Genomic DNA, 17,316 nt, shown 5'->3' on the forward strand with positions numbered 1-17,316 from the left:
TTTTTTTGTTTTTTAAATTAATAAGGACATATTTGACAGATAGTACATGCAGATAGCTCCAGGGGGGCAGTGACTAAAAGTTTAATATTTAAATATCTAAACAAATCAGATATGAAGGCAGAAAGCCAGCAGGGGGATGGGGGCTTTCCAGTGTTTTGCACTGAGTGTCACGTGTATGACTATCTGCCACTTTGTGGAGATGAAGTCATTGGTGTAGCACCCTCGCTGCAATGAGCTCCTCTGGCACTCAAGGAACGTGTGCGTTCTCTTGAGAAACCAAAAGGTAGCGAACCTGGAGAAGGCTGAAAAGAGGCAGAAGAGAGAGGTGACAGGCAGGCTTTCAGGGACTAACAGCGGGTCCGACTTCCCAAAGGTGAGGACATCTCTTCAGATGTCATGGAGAATGAAAGACCCTTGGGGGATGGAGGGTGCCAGTCTGAGGTGGGGAAAGATGCTCCCTTAGAGGGGATCCCTTCCTTAACTGGTGATCAGCTATCCTCTTGCGCACTGAGGATACCCCTCGAGAGTGGGGAGGCTCACTTGTAGTGTGGGTGAGATTCGATCATTAGAAATGTAGAGAGTTGGAGTTTGTGGAGAGGCATTGATGACAGCGATGGGTGACTTTGCCTGCTAGAATGGCGAGAAAGCGTTAGGCGGATGTCGCATGCAGCCGTCTAGATAGAGGAAGCTTTTGGACAGTGCTGGGAGTGGAGTCAGCAGTTGTGGTCCCACATTGGCACCAAACGACATTGGGAAAATGTAGCCGAGAGGAGGTTCCTGGAGAAGCTAAATTTAGGCTGCTAGGGAAACAGGTTGAAAGTCCAGGACCTCCAAGGTGGCATTCTCAAATGCTACTACCACGTTCCACAACAGGCTGGCGAGCTAGGCAAAGCGAGGAGATACAGGGTGCTCAAATGCGTGAGATGAGAAAGGTGGTGTAAGGCAGAAGGGTTTCAAGGGATTTGTCAGGAACTGGGGAACCTTTTGGGACAAAGGTAGGCCTGTTTCATGGCCACAAGCGGGGCCAGACTTCATCTTAACTTAAAAGAGGAACCAAGGCTGCTGGCATCTCAACGATCTAAAAAAGGTAGCAGAACAAGCTTTTAAGCTGATCACTAGAGGAAAGCCGACAGGAGCTGGAAGGGTGACTTAGGTTGGATACAAGGTATCTATGGAGATGTCACAGACAAGAGAGGGAGGTTTTTCTAAATCAACCACATACAAGCTGCAGGAACATAGCAATGTGCATGTGACAAAGGGATAGTGTCTACAAAAAGACTTGAGGGGTAAAGCACATAAATCCCAGGTTAAGGACAGGAGACAGGAGTATACAAGGGTCTCTGTGCTATATAGTATGGAAATGAAGCATTAGAGCCTAAAAAATGGGGAGCTTAGGAGTACAGGAGGTTTTGAAGGAGGACCTTTGATATAGTGGGCAATTACAGAGACATGGTGGAATGAGGAGGAACCAGTGGGATGCTGTTATACCAGGCTACACAAGGCTCTATAGGAAAAAGGATAGGACAGAAGAGCCATTGGGGGTGGAGTTGCCTTGCTTTATCATCAAAAGAGAGTATGAGTATCACATAAAATAGACAATGCAAAGGGGGAGCTAGGTTCCCCTACAGAATCACTGTGGGATATCAATACCAGGTGTGAAAAGGAACAGCCTTTAATATTAGGAATATATTATCGTCCCCTGAAGCCAAAAGTGCACAAGAAGGATTCTGAAGGATGGAAAAAAGAGAAATTGAGAGGAGCCAACAAAACAAAAAAATGTAGTGCGGTAATGGGTGATTTTAACTATCCCCATATAAAACTGGAAAAAATGCATGTTCAGGTCATAGTATTAAGGAGAGGCATTCCTGGATATGCTAAATGACTGGTGGCTTAGAGCACGAATGGTTATGGAACCAACCAGGGAGAGAGGAGTGATCCTAGATCTAATTCTATGTGGGACCCAGGACTGGCCTGGTGCAGGAAGTCCCAGTGTTGTTGAGTCCGATAGGGAACAGCGACCCACAATGCTGTCAGATTCCAAGTATCTCAGCATGCGAACAAGAGTGGCAACTTTACTGAAATGTTAGTTACATTAAGCCTTCAGAAAGGAAATTTCTCAAAGATAGAGGGGGGATAATGCTTGGGAAGCTGGAAAGGGAAAACTGCGAGAATCAAGAGAATCAAAAACTGTCACGCAGGATGCTTTGGAGGTTATTTTAAAAACACATGTAATAAAGCTTCCAGCTGGAGAAATGTGTTCCTACAGGTTAGAAAAGGCAGCACCCAGTCCAAAAGAAAGCCACCATGGTTAACAAAGAGAGGTTGAGGAAATTATCAGAGAAAAAGAAAATGTCTTTTTTAGAAAATGGGAAGTCCAGTTTTGGCATTGATGAAGAAAAGTATGAGAGGGAACACAAATGGTGTTGGCAAAAGAAGAGAAGCAAAGTTAGCTGTAAGGGGAGGCAAAAAAAAAGGATTATGAGAGACATGGCATGTTTCGAACATCAAGACCAGCAACAAACAGTTCTTCAAGTTTTGACATCAAAGCAGGAAGCCAGCAAAGGGAAGCCATTAGGCCCGTTAGATGACAAAGGAACAAAGGGTGTGCTAAAGATGGCAGGGAGATTGCAGAGAAGCTGAATGAATTCTTTGCATCTGTCTTCCACCCAAAGAGGAGGTGAGGAACATTCCCACTGCACCTGAACCAAGCTTCTTAGGGCCGAATCACGAGGGAACCTAAGCGAAGATGAAGGTGAGGTGAGACAAGGAAGAAGTTCTGGCAGCCATTGATATTAAACTAAATGTTACCAAATCCTCTGGCTCCAGATTGCATTCACCCAAGAGTTCTTAAAGAGCTCAAGCATGAAATTGCTGGATCTTCTCACTTTAATATGCAACTTATCCTTGAAATCAGGCTCCATCCCTGAAGACTGGAAGATGGCCAATGTCACACCAATCTTTAAGACAAGGATCTAGGGGACCGAGGAAATTACAAGGCCAGTCAGGGTTTGACATCTGTTCCCTGGTAGAATTAGAGTAGAATCTATCATTAAAGATAAAATTATAAAACATGTGGTACAAAAGCAAAACCTGCTGAGAAAGAGTCAAGCATGAAAGCTTTTGCACTGGGAGGCAAATCCTGTCTTACAAAGGCTTACTAGGAGTTCTTTTGTTGGGGGGGTGTAAACAAGGCATGTGGACAGGGGTGAACCGGTGGACATTGTCTACTTGGATTTCCCCCAAAGTTAAGCTTTTTTGACAAAAGTTCCCTCACCAGAGACTGTTGAGAAAAAACTCCTTGCAATGAAGGGAATAAGAGGGGAGAGTCCCTCCCTGTATGGATTAAAAACTGGTTGAGAAACAGGAAACAAAGAGTGGAGTGTAAAATGGGAGAGTTCTCACAATGGGAGAGATGTCGGGAGTGGTGTATTCCCCAAGGATCCCGGCCTTTTGGGACCAGTGCTCTTTATTTATTCATAAAATGAAACCTGGAAGTAGGGAGGTGGGTAAGCGTGCAGTGGCCAGAGTTTGCAGATGACACCAAATTCATGGTAGGGTGGGTGAGAACCACAAAAGGATTTAGCGAAGAGCTCCAAGCCGACCTTGATAGGAATTAGGTGGAAGTGGGGCTCAGAAATGGCAAAATGCAGGTTCAATGCTTAGCAAAATGTAAAAGTGAGTGCACATAGGGGACCAAAAAAAAAAAATCCAAACTTCACATACTGCGCTACAGGGGTCAGATGCTATCAGTCACAGAACCCAGGAAGAGGATTTAAGAAGCGTCTTAGTTGAATTAGTTCCATGTGGGATTTGCAACTCAAATGCATGGCAGCTGTGAAAAAGGCAAACTCTATGCCTGAGGGATCATTAGAAAGGAATTGATAATAAAACTGCAAAGATTGTCATGCCCTTATATATAAAGAAACAGTGAATGCTTAACGCTTGCCCACTTTGGAGTACTTCGTGTCCAGTTCTGGTTGGCCATCTCAAAAGCAAAAGATATTGAGGAGATAGAAAAAGTGCAGAGAAAGGGCAACAAGGATGATTGAGGGACTGGAGCACCTTCTCTATGAGGGAGAGGCTGCAGCGTTTGGGACTCCTTTTTTTAGTTTGGAGAGGAGGGAGGCTGAGGGGATATGATTGAAGTCTACAAGGAAAGAGTATGCATGGGAGGTAGAAAATGTTGACAGAGAGAACATTTTTCTCTCTTTCTCTCTGCAATGCACTAGAACCAGGGGACATTCATTGAAAATGCTGGGGGGGGGAAAGAATTAGGACTAATAAAGGAAACACTTCTTCGACTTGGCGTGTGATTGGAGTGTTTGGAATATGACTGCCACAGGGAGGTAGAGTGATGACCACTAACCTAGGATACCAAAGCTTTAAAAGGAGGGCTTGGACAAGATTGAGTGGGAGAGAGAGGGGTCGGAAGGTTATGGCTACCAAAGTCCTTGATCCTCTTTGATCTGAGATTTACCAAATGCCTTTAACAGACCAAGGTGGAATTTAGGGAGCAACAAGCCACAGAGAAGGGCCAATATTGCGTTCCACACATCCTACATTTGAGCTCCCAAAGGCACCTGGTGGGCCACTGCGAGTAGCAGAGAGCTGGACTAGATGGACTTTGGTCTGATCCAGCTGGCTTGTTCTTATGTTCTTAAATTTTTTTTTGGAAGGATAGGTTTTATTTTTAGGGCATAGAGCTCAACAGATATGCAACATACACGGGACACGCTTCGGGACTGGCTGACTCAGCGGGAGACCCGTCTTTGCGTTGCTGATAAAACAGCCTAAGAATAAGAACATAAGAACTAGCCTGCTGGATCAGACCAGAGTCCATCTAGTCCAGCTCTCTGCTACTCGCAATGGCCCACAAGGTGCCTTTGGGAGCTCACATGCAGGATGTGAAAGCAATGGCCTTCTGCGGCTTTTGCTCCCGAGCACCTGGTCTGTTAAGGCATTGGCAACCTCAGATCAAGGAGGATCAAGATTGGTAGCCATAAATCGACTTCTCCTCCATAAATCTGTCCAAGCCCCTTTTAAAGCTATCCAGGTGAGTGGCCATCACCACCTCCTGTGGCAGCACATTCCAAACCCCAATCACGCATTGCATGAAGAAGTGTTTCCTTTTATTAGTCCTAATTCTTCCCCCCAGCATTTTCAATGTATGACCCCCCTGGTTCTAGTATTGTGAGAAAGAGAGAACCATTTCTCTCTGTCAACATTTTCTATCCCATGCATAATTTTATAGACTTCAATCATATAATTGCTGTTATAATAATAATGTTATAAAAGAATCCGGGGGCAAATGCTGACACTGTGAAGAAATCTCGCTCATCTTGGACACGCACACCCCAGAAGGAGAACACAGAAGGGCAGGAGGCACCGGCCAGGAATCTCTAGGATGGGCTGGGTGGCAAAAGGCACAAGGAACCCATGCAGACGGAGGAAGACAGAAAGCCATCATACCAGTTCCTGTGGAAAAATGCCAGGGGTTAATTGCCACACAAAAGCATGCGGAGCGAACCTCCCGGGTACACGGCCGTGCCAACTCAAACTCATTAATTTTTCAAGGGAGATCGAAAAAGCATGGAAGGAGAGGCGTCTCCGGGGGCCCCATTCGGCCTCTGACTTACAACACCTTTCCGGCACTAAGTGCAAATGACGTTCCCCAACTCTGGAGAGAAGGGAGCAAGATTGAATTTGACGTCTAAGACAACCCCGGACAACAGCAATCTTCCATGCCAAGCAAAGTGGCGTTTCCGGGCACCAGCTGCTTCGGAAAGAGGAGATTTCTTCGCAAGGGGCCCAAAGCCGTTACCTGTTGCTAGGTACAGTTGTGTGGCTCTTTGGCCTTAGCAGAGATCTTCCACTCCAGATCTTAATCTCGATTTTTCTGTAGTGGTATGCGCTGGGACTGAATTGGCCCCTTTTCCCAGAGCTTTCCTAAGTCTCAAGGGGTGTGGTGGTGGTGTAAATGGGCACAACTTTACACATGAGCGTTAAGTCACCTTAAGAACATAAGAACTAGCCTGCTGGATCAGACCAGAGTCCATCTAGTCCAGCACTCTGCTACTCGCAGTGGCCCACCAGGTGCCTTTGGGAGCTCCCGTGCAGGAGGTGAAAGCAAATGGTCTTCTACTGCTGCTGCTCCCCCTGAGTACCTGGTCTGCTCAGGCATTTGCAACCTCAGATCAACGAGGATCAAGATTGGTCGCCATAGATCGACTTCTCCTCCATAAATCTGTCCAAGCCCCTTTTTAAAGCTATCCAGGTTAGTGGCCATCACCACCTCCTGTGGCAGCACATTCCAAACACCAATCACAAGTTGCGTGAAAAAAAACGTTTCCTTTTATTAGTCCTAATTCTTCCCCCCCAGCATTTTCAATGTATGTCCCCTTCCTTTTTTTGTTTTGGAAAAAATATTGTTTAAAACATTAACCCCCTTTCTTCTTTGTGGCAGCGTCAGAGGTTGCTAAACACCCATGAAATAAAATACATTAAAAACATACACACCCAAATTCAAAATCATAATTCAGGATTCCTGGTAAAGTTGAGCAAACTAAGTCCAAAATGAAACGGTCTTCAGCTGCCTCCTAAAAATCATGAGTGGGGGGGGGGGGGATTGGCACCCCTAAATGAAGAGGTTGCTCTAAACTGGTGGGGCTGCCAAAGGCGAGGCCCTGCTCTCGCAAACCCACCAAACGAGCTTATTTAATGGATGGACAGTGGTCAATTGGTCTGGAGGTGGAGAAATATATGGGGGAGGGTGGGGCTGGAATTGGCAGATCTTCTCCAAGCCAGGAGAGCAGAAACTCAGATTTGAAGGTGGTGCCCAGTTCTAGCATCCCGAGTCTCCAATCTGATCACAGACATTTCTCAAAATAAGCACGGGATTGCCCCAAACTATACACACACACACACCCCAGACTCGGGAGGCTACACCCCACAAAGCAATATATGATGGGACGGGAGTGCCCGGTTCACGAGGAAGGGAACACAAAACATATTTCAAAGAACAATCTGTCCTCGGAGGCTGTGGTGGGACCCTGGGGAATAACTCTCCCCAAAACTACTGATGAGACCGTGCATCAAGTTGCTCTCCTGCCATTGGGGAGAAGGCGGCCCGAAGTTTATGAAAGAGATGGATGACCTAAAAATCTGGGAAGAGGCCGGCGGAAAACACACTGAATCGGGCCGACTGCGCCACACCACCTGTGGGAAGGCTTTCAAAGCGGCAATGATCCTGTGGAAAGATGCCAGGGGTTAATCACCACACAATAGCATGCGGAATGAACCTCCCGGGCCCACGGCCGTGCCAACTCAAACTCATTAATTTTTCAAGAGAGATCGGAAAAGCACGGAAGGAGAAGCGTCTCCAGGCTTCTCCGCCACCGCTGCACCAGCCAGCTCCCGACCCTCCCGACTGTTTCAGGTCTTCCTCGTCTGTGGATTCCTAGAGCTGACCTGACAATTAGTTGCGACACCTTTGTGAGGATTGTAGCTTATAAATTAACAAGCGGAGGCTGTGACTTGGATGCTGCTGGCAAGATAGGCTGGGTGGCAGTGGCGTAGCGAGGGGAGCACGGGGGAGGCGCTAGAGCCCCAGGAGCCACTTGGTGTAAATTGTGGAGCCGCGTTCCCCATCGCAACTGCATCCCACCCCTGAGCTCTACGTGAAGTTCAGGGGCAGACAACCCCCACTGGCCAGCATTCAACTGAGCCCCTGCCCCAAACTTGGGGAGTTCAGGTGGGGCACAGCTGTGTAGGGGGGGCACCAGCCAGGGCCCCGTTTTACAAAGCTACGCCCCTGCTTGGAGGAGAAATGAGTGACAAACAGTCCAACCTGCTTATGGACCATTTTGACCCAGTTCCTGTGATGGTTATTGACAGGATCTGTGAAGACCACCACACATGCAGTGGATCCACCTATGCGCCAGTGGTGGCGAACCTTTGGCACTCCAGAGGTTATGGACTACAATTCCATAACAGCTAGACCAATTGGCCATTCTGGCAGGAGGCTGATGGGAATTGTAGTCCATAACATCTGGAGTGCCAAAGGTTCGCCACCACAGACCTATGCAGTGGATCCCCCTCCCTCCCCTTTGCCCCAGGGTGGGTGCGTGGGTCATGATCAGATGCTAGACCCCGTCCCGTCCCTTAGGGTGGGTGGACCACGACCAGATGACCAGTCCCCTCCCCTTCCCCCCCAGGGTACATGTGCAGTAACAACATATTTGTTCCCTTCCTTGCAGATGCTGTACCCCCTCCCCGCAGATGACAGGTCCCAATCCCCCTCTCTGAACTTCATGGGAAGAGTAGGGAATTAAGGCGAGATCTCCCAGGCCCCATTCTGATACTCTGGCCCAGTGGGGGCAAACCTTTGGCACTCCTGATGTTATGGACTACAATTCCCATCAGCCCTTGCCAGCATAGCCAATTGGCCATGTTGGCAGGGGCTGATGGGAATTGTAGTCCATAACATCAGGAGTGCCAAAGGTTCGCCACCACGGCTCTAGCCACTATACTGCACCACCACTGTACCAAGAAATTTGAGAGCCTCTCGTACCCTCAGTACAACACGGATGCCTGAAAAAACCTAGAAAGGCTCTTTTCTAACCCCCCCCCCCCCCCCGGCCTCAAAACCTTGTGTTTATTGGTCACACTGATATAATTTTTTCCTAATTCTTGGGGCAGGGGTAGGGGAGTGAAGCATAGGCAGAAAGAAGAAAAATGGATTCATGGGTATGTTGACAAGACTAGATCACATGACTCAGGGGCTTCCAAACAGCCAGTCCTTTGCGTACAGTTCCAGTTATCTCATACAATCCTGCAAGGTAGGCCAGCGTTCACTGTCCTGAACGGCAGATTATTCAGGAAAGGGCATAAAATTCAGGCCACGTGAGTTTGCAATAGAAGCTAGACTTGGAACAGAGGATTACCTGCTTCGCTGCCCATTTTCTTGGCCGCTGGGCCACATTAGCTCTGCCAAGCCCCTCCACTGAGGAAAAAGAAAGGCAGTTTTGGAGGGGAGCCGAGAGGCACTCTAGATCCTATTTCTGAATCTCTGCTGGTCTCAACAGGTGGGAACACGAAGGCCAAGCCAAGCAGAGTCGCCGCCTGTTTTGCGTCCTTGAGGGTGGCTACGTTTTTTTCATTCCCAAGACATACACGAAATATTCACACAATTTTTGTCACCCTGAGGCGGGGTAGGGAAAAGGCATCTGAAATTCACACCATTCACACTCTGCTGGCTGATTTTATGCTCTCAAAAGCCAGCGATACCAAGTTGGGACAGGAGTTCGAAAACTATTTGAACTCACCAAAAGTACCCAAATCGCCATCTTTCATCTGATTATGCAGTGCCGGGGGGGGTGGGGGGTGGGGGAGAGACATGGAAGACAGCACAGATCTAACCAAGAAGAAGAAGAAGAAGAAGGAGGAGGAGGAGGAGGAGGAGGAGGAGGAGGAGGAGGAGGAGGAGGAGTTTGGATTTATATCCCCCCTTTCTCTCCACTAGGAGACTCAAAGGGGCTGACAATCTCCTTGCCCTTCCCCCCTCACAACAAACACCCTGTGAGGTGGGTGGGGCTGAGAGAGCTCTGAGAAGCTGTGACTAGCCCAAGGTCACCCAGCTGGCGTGTGTGGGAGTGTACAGGCTAATCTGAATTCCCCAGATAAGCCTCCACAGCTCAGGCGGCAGAGCTGGGAATGGGTTCATGGGTTAAGACTCACCCTGTTTATGATCACCCTACGGATACCCTAAAATACAAAGGGGATTTTTTCTCCCCACGACAGACTCCTCTGGCAAATAAACAAGCCAGGATTCCTCCCCATCTCTTCTGTTGCAGGTTGAGAATAGCTCATCAAGAAAGAGTCGAATCAGCTGTGATCTCAGCTTCAGACCTCACCTCCGGCACAAGCTTTCTTGTGGCTTTTGACCAATGAACTCTCAGCCTCCCGTCAGCAATATGGCCATAATGCTGACCTGCTTTATGAGGGCAGGATAAGCACATGAACACGTCCACGTACACAAAATACATTGCGTGAACAGCAAATGTTACTGTGTGGGAAACCCTGGCTTGATTCCCAACTTTTCCAGTGGGTTTGAGCAAGTTATTCTTGCTGCTCAGGGTCAGATCTTGTGTTGCCAACCTACAGGTGAGGCCTGGATATCCCCCAGAATTACAATTGATGTCCAGGGACACAAATCAGTTCCCTGGCAAAAATGGCCACTTTGAAAGGGGGGTCTTTGCGGTATTATACCAAACAGCACTGAAGATCCTCCCCAAATCCCCCCTCTCCAGGTTACACCTACAGTATTTCCCAACCGTAGTTAGAGCTATCCTTGCAGTAGGCACACATTGTCCAAGATTAGGGTGTTGTGGGTTTTCTGGGTGGTATGGCCGTGTTCTGGTAGCATTTTCTCCCGACGTTTCACCTGCATCTACGGCTGGCATCTTCAGAACATGGCCATACAACCCAGAAAACCCACAACACCCTAGTGATTCCAGCCATGAAAGCCTTTGACAATACGCTATCCAAGAGTATTGTGAAAAGCTTTAAGAGCTGAAATCAACTAGCTACTGGGGTTTTCTGGGCTGTGTGGCCGTGGTCTGGGAATTTTTCCTCTTCACGTTTCATCCGTAATAAAACTACCCAGACTGTGGCTGCAAAGCCCGGAAAACTCACAACAGCCAGTCGCAAGATGGCATAATAGACGTCAGACTAAAGGCACAAGATTCACATCATTCAGTGATCTCACAATTTTTTTTTGGGGGGGGGGGAATTCCACCACGAATAAAAACGTAAGAAGTTAGAATCTCTCTTGATATGCCAGATTGTTAATAGCAGTGAGATTTTTGCACATGCAAATAAGAATGGAGTCCATCTAGTCCAGCTCTCTGCTACTCGCAGTGGCCCACCAGGTGCCTTTGGGAGCTCACATGCAGGATGGGAAAGCAAGGGCCTTCTGCTGCTGCTGCTGCTCCTGAGCACCTGGTCTGCTAAGGCATCGGCAATCTGAAATCAAGGAGGATCAAGATTGGTAGCCAGAGATCGACTTCTCCTCCATAAATCTGTCCAAGCCCCTTTCAAAGCTATCCAGGTGAGTGGCCATCACCACCTCCTGTGGCAGCATATTCCAAACACCAATCACACGTTGCGTGAAGAAGTGTTTCCTTTTATTAGCCCTAATTCTTCCCCCCAGCATTTTCAATGGATGCCCCCTGGTTCTAGTATTGTGAGAAAATGGTATCTTTAACCCCATGGTGGCGAACCTCTGGCACTCCAGATGTTATGGACTACAATGCCCATCAGCCCCTCCCAGCATGGCCAATTGGCCATGCTGGCAGGGGCTGATGGGAATTGTAGTCCATAACATCTGGAGTGCCAAAGGTTCGCCACCACTGCTTTAACCTGAAGTGGTATAGTCCTCTTTGCCAGGATTCTACCACCTCCTGTCACTGCAAGCAAAGTGGTGGCTACAGACCCATTGTATACCAAACTACACTATGCCCACTGGCAAACCAAACTAGACAAAAATCACGCACAGCGGAAAAGTGCAAATGCTCTATTTGTATACAAAGGTGCAACGGAAACATATATACACACTACAAAGACTTTAAAACACAGACCGCTGTTAATGTGCAACCTATATTATAATGCACACACCTTTGTTAGGAATTTAAGTCATTTATGCATCACAGTTCCATGGGAATTTCTATGACAATGTTGCAAATCAGCATCACAGTCCATGAATTTCTCAATGTGAAACCATATTCCAGCCCAAAGCCCTACTCGAGATAGTATGGGATTTTCATGTCTTCATCAATGGTACTGGACGTTCCTTTTTTCAGCTTGTTGGGAGTCACAAAGAGACAGTTTTTCTGATATTACACCCTGTGTGGAACTAAAGCCAAAGATGTCTGCCTCACGGAAGGGGCAAAATACTAGAGGTCAGAACTACACTTTGCAACCGAAAAGACACAGATACATCCCAGAACTTCTAGGTCACAACAACAGCCCTGTGTTACTCAAAAGTCTCCTGTCCTGGGCTGTCAGGAAAACAGCCACTAGATTACCCACAGCGAGAAAAGAACTGAGGGATAGGTTGTTATCTTGCAGATTTGCAAATTGTCCATGTACTTCAGAATTAGAACTATGTCTCAAAAGAGCTGAAAATGAAGAACCGTATTTCTTGCCTCAAGAATTCCGAAGGGTTAACTCACCTTCCCTCAGTTGGGAAAACAGAACCCACCAAAAGAGGTACCAAGTGGCCAGATGTTATGGACTACAATTCCCATCAGCCCCTGCCAGCATGGCCAATGGACTACAATTCCCATCAGCCCCTGCCAGCATGGCCAATGGACTACAATTCCCATCAGCCCCTGCCAGCATGGCCAATGGACTACAATTCCCATCAGCCCCTGCCAGCATGGCCAACTAGAATCTGAGAGACCCAAGTTCGAATCCTCACACTGCCATGGAAGCTCACTGGATAGCCACGGGCCAGTCAAGTACACTCAGCCTAGCCTACCTCACAAGGCTGTTATTAAGAGAAAACAGTGAAGAGGAGAGCGAGGCAAGCTGTCTTCAGTTCCCCCCGGGGGGAGAAAAGCAGCGCACAAAGAAAGTAAATCCATAAAGATGACGCTAACCTGCGAGTTAAGCAGTCACCATGTCCCGCTGCCCAGAATGAAGAATCGGGATTGAAGCCACAACGCAAGAGATGTAAAAAGTCACCAACTTGCAAGCCAGTTCACTGGTGTAAAATAAAACCCTGCCGAAACCAAGAACTTGAGATTTGCCTCCCTCTGCTCCTGACTCACCAACTGCGGCTGCCATGCATCGGCCCAGGGAAGGAAAGCACAGAAGGAAGATCCCGGCACGCCCACGAAAACAGAGGGGGAAAACGTTTTGCAAGAGGTAGAAGTCCTGTACGGACCGTTCTGGAATCTGGCATTGCCCACATAGGGACCAGGCCAAAACTTTCCAGGACTGGTGCACACTCTCAATTCCTCCAGAATCACAGCTCCTGTCAACAGAGATCAGTTTCCCCCGGAGAAAACAGATGCTTTTGGGGTGGGACTCTACGGCATTGTAACCCCCCCACCAAGCATCCTTGTCTTCCCAAGGTCCGATCCCCCAATCCCCTGGAGTCCCTCTACTATCTAGACTGGGCAATCCTATTCCACAGTTTCCTGCCAGAGGATGGGAAGGGCTAGCAAACCTACCTCCACCCAAGATTCACCCAAACAGTTCGGCAGGGTTTAGTTCAGCATGCCCACATCACAGGTATAGATGAGCACGGGCGTGGCCTGCCAAAACCACCAGGTACCTCGGACATGCCCGGCTCTTGGTGTAGCCGGCCCCCTGCCCATCTCCCCATGCCGGAATCCCCGCTCAGATTTCATTCCAGTTCCATCTGGGTGAGGAAGGCCACCTGTGCAATGGAACCCTAGAGCTGGAAGAGGCCACCCCGTCAGACCCGCTGCCATGCAGGAAAAACACCAGGAACACACCATGCAAGGAAAACGAAACAAAAACCCCGCTGCCGGAAAGCCCTCCATTGGGCTAAATGGAGTTACACCGTCTACAGGTCCCAGGCGCCATGTTCCTGGCAGCAAAGCCCGGGTCGATCAATCTTGATCCTCCTTGATCTGAGATTGCAAATGCCTTAACAGTCCAGGTGCTCGGGAGCAACAGCCGCAGAAGGCCATTGCTTTCACCTCCTGCATGTGAGCTCCCCAAGGCACCTGGTGGGCCACTGCGAGTAGCAGAGAGCTGGACTAGATGGACTCTGGTCTGATCCAGCAGGCTGGTTCTTATGTTCTTATGTCGAAGCCAACTGATGCTGGCTCTACCTCCAGGAATTTTCCAAGAATGCCCTGAGCCATGCCAGCATCTCCCAGACCCCAAAGCAGCTTGGAACGCCAGCCTCCCTTCTGGGTCAGGTGCCTCTTGAGGGTCGTGGTGCCTCCCCAACTCCCACGTTTCACCAGTGCAGTTGCTAAATGCACCCACGGAGGTGGGCACACATGCTGGCAGCAAGCTCGTGCCAGCTCCACTGAGCCACCTGGGCAAGGCTCCCAAACCCCTTCCACGTGTACTGTTGTCAAGCTAGGTGCCCCCCGTCCCATATCTGTGCATTTCATTTCTTCTACCTTAAGTGTCGGGCAGGGGTCTGCAACCTGCGGCTCTCCAAGATATCCATGGACGACCAATTCCCAACTGGCCTTGGTGGCAGGGGCTGATGGGAATTGTAGTCCACGAACATCTGGAGAGCCGCAGGTTGCAGACCCCCAGTGTAGGGCCTTACGTTTCTCCCTATTGAAAGGTCAGCGCTGTTCACAGAGTTGCTAACTCTGGGTTGGGAGATACCTGGAGATTGGTGGGCGGAGCCAGCGGAATCCCTGAGACTCATCAGGGCGTCCTGCCAAAGAGTCCCTCCTCCAAAGCCACCATTTTCTCCAGAGGAACTAACCTCTGTTGTCTGGAGATCAGCGGTCGTCCCAGAAGGCTTTCAGATCCCCTCCCCCCCCTCCCCCGGGGCTGAATAACCCTCCCTGCTCAACAGCAACCACCCCCATTTTGGAAACAGCCACAGAGCCCGCTGGCTAAAACCCACAACCACCCCCCCCCGATAGCATCCTCCCAATCGAGCTGAAAAATAATTCTGAACCCTCCAGGAGCAGTGGCGTAGGAGGTTAAGAGCTCGTGTATCTAATCTGGAGGGACCGGGTTTGATCCCCGGCTCTGCCGCCTGAGCTGTGGAGGCTTATCTGGGGAATTCAGATTAGCCTGTACACTCCCACACACGGCAGCTGGGTGACCTTGGGCTAGTCACAGCTTCTCGGAGCTCTCTCAGCCCCACCCACCTCGCAGGGTGTTTGTTGTGAGGGGGGAAGGGCAAGGAGATTGTCAGCCCCTTTGAGTCTCCTGCAGGAGAGAAAGGGGGGATATAAATCCAAACTCTTCTTCTTCTTCCACGGAACTGGGGAGAGTAACCTTAGCCTGGGATGCGGAGCGGATTTGTGTTTCAGTGCAAAATGTCCATTCCTGTTCCAGCACGTTCTGGACTGGCTTGGGGTGTGGGAGAGTCATCCTGACCCTAAACCGGCTGCCATGATTGGCTATCGTGGTCACCCTTGCTGCATTTGAGCCCCGAGAGCGTTTTCCACTCCTGCCTCCTTTTATACCAAAACAGTCGCCTGACAATATTAGTACAAAAACCAGGTTTCCGAGGGTGCCCTCCGGATGTCTCGCTTTCCTCCCAAGCCCAGCTTCTTTTCCACCCCAACCACAGATATAGGAAATCGTTTCTGACAGACGCCGTCTTCTGTTTCCACGTGTGAGAAACCCAGCCCTTGCCACACCCCGCCCGCAACAAGCTTGCCACTTTTTATGGGAATCCTCTCCCAAAATTTAACAGCTGCACACCAAGACAGGCCCCAAAGAGACAAGGCCCTTTCTGGAACTCCGGTGTGTGTGTGTATTTGTGTGGGTGAGGGTGATTCACCGCACACAGACTCCCGTGAGACACACAACTCTCGGGCAGTGGAAGATTCCAGAAGGCCCCAAACACCTGGAAACCAGTCCCTGTAGGGGATTTGCATGCCAAATTCTGCAGCCGACCTCATGCGTGAAGAGCAGCCCGACTCAGAGGTACCGACACAGTCGGAGATGTCACAGAGTCTCAGGCCACAACACCAGACAAACACCACACTGTTCTAACCACAAGTCACACCCCACACCGCCCTCCGGCGAGTTTGCAACCAAGTTGCCAACATTTTCATTGCGCTCCCTTGCTGGCTTTTTCCAGCTCAAGGAGTTTGAAACTTCAGACCAAAGGCTTAAAACATCTCCCGCGCTCCCACGAAGGCAGATGGGCCCAGTTCTCCGGAGCGGCCTCTGAGGCTTTGAACGCTCCCAGGCCAACAGGGCCGGAGATGGCTGGCACCCAATTCTGGGCCTGCAGAACTAGTCAAGGTCTGACCGCGAGGTCACACACCAGAGGAACTGGGTGTCTCTGGCGCCAGCCGACAAAAACACTTGGTGCCAAATCTGCAGGGACCAACTGTCCCTTGCGGTCTTCCAAAGTCTGGCCTTTAAAGAGAGATGCTTACACACCCCACGCCCGCCTCATGCCGAGCAACCTCACCCTTCCCAGCACTTCCTGAAACTTAGGAGTGTTTGTGTGAAGGGGATTCACCACACACCGACTCCCTTCAAACACACAATTCTCAGCCAGCGGAAGATCCCAGGCGGCACCCACCGAGTACTTGAACAGCGGTCCCTGCAGGAGATCTGTAAGGCCCGATCCGCGAAGAGCAGCCCAACTCAGAGGTACCAGCAGAAGTCGGGGATATCACAGAATCTCGGGCCACCACGCCAGACAAGCACCTCACTGTTCTAACCACAAGTCACACCCCACAAAACGCCCACGTGAGTTTGCAACCAAGTCCCCGGTTGCAAACATTCTCATTCCTTCCCCGAGCCAATTTTTTTTAGCAACTCGAGGCATTTTAAAGCTGCAGGCCCAGGGCCTTGAACCGTCTTCTTTGCTCCAGGGAAGGCAGGCGGATATCTCTTGGCCCCGCCAGGGCCGGAGGTGACTGGCACCCCATTCTGGGCCTGCGGCACGACCAGCCAAGGCCCGACTGGCCGGGAGGTGGCATCCCAGAGCCGTGGTGGCGAACCTTTGGCACTCCAGATGTTATGGACTACAATTCCCATCAGCCCCTGCCAGCATGACCAATTGGGAAACCAATTGGAATATCCGCCTGCCTTCCCTGGGAAACCAATTGGCCATGCTGGCAGGGGCTGATGGGAATTGTAGTCCATAACATCTGGAGTGCCAAAGGTTCGCCCCAGAGGAACTGGGCATCTCTGGCACCAGGCGACAAAAATACCCGGTGCCAGTGGTGACAGCCAGCTAGCTGCCCTTTGGGTACCCCCCGATGCCTGGCATTTCGAGAGGGATGCTTCCACACCACAAGCCTGCCGCGGTGACACGAAAACAGCACATTTTTAAGGAGACCTCACCCTCTCGGTAACGGGCTCAAACCAGTCAAGAAACAGGAGCAGGACCTGTTACAGCCATCAATCAAACTCTTGAGAAACGTCAGGCCAGGCTGGGAGGGAGGGAGGGGGGAAATACACATTTTTAAAGGCATGTGGAAATTAGTCACCGGGGGGAACCCAGCGCCTGGAGCCCGGGGGGGGGGCTCTCTTCTGCCACCCAGTCCCCAGATGTGGAACCAAGGATCGGGGGAGGAGGGCTTCCACACGTGAAGTTTGGCCTCCAGGCACGCT

The 17,316-nt window shown here is 49.9% G+C and overlaps 1 protein-coding gene across 2 annotated transcripts in view; it reads right to left on the bottom strand.

Moving 5' to 3' along the window:
• The window catches only part of CERS2 (ceramide synthase 2), a 93,249-nt gene that overhangs the window by 75,106 nt on the left and 827 nt on the right, over positions 1-17,316 (bottom strand). The gene's annotated exons all lie outside the window — the stretch shown is intronic.

Source organism: Sphaerodactylus townsendi, linkage group LG01 (genome assembly GCF_021028975.2).
Source record: "Sphaerodactylus townsendi isolate TG3544 linkage group LG01, MPM_Stown_v2.3, whole genome shotgun sequence".
NCBI lineage: Eukaryota > Metazoa > Chordata > Lepidosauria > Squamata > Sphaerodactylidae > Sphaerodactylus > Sphaerodactylus townsendi.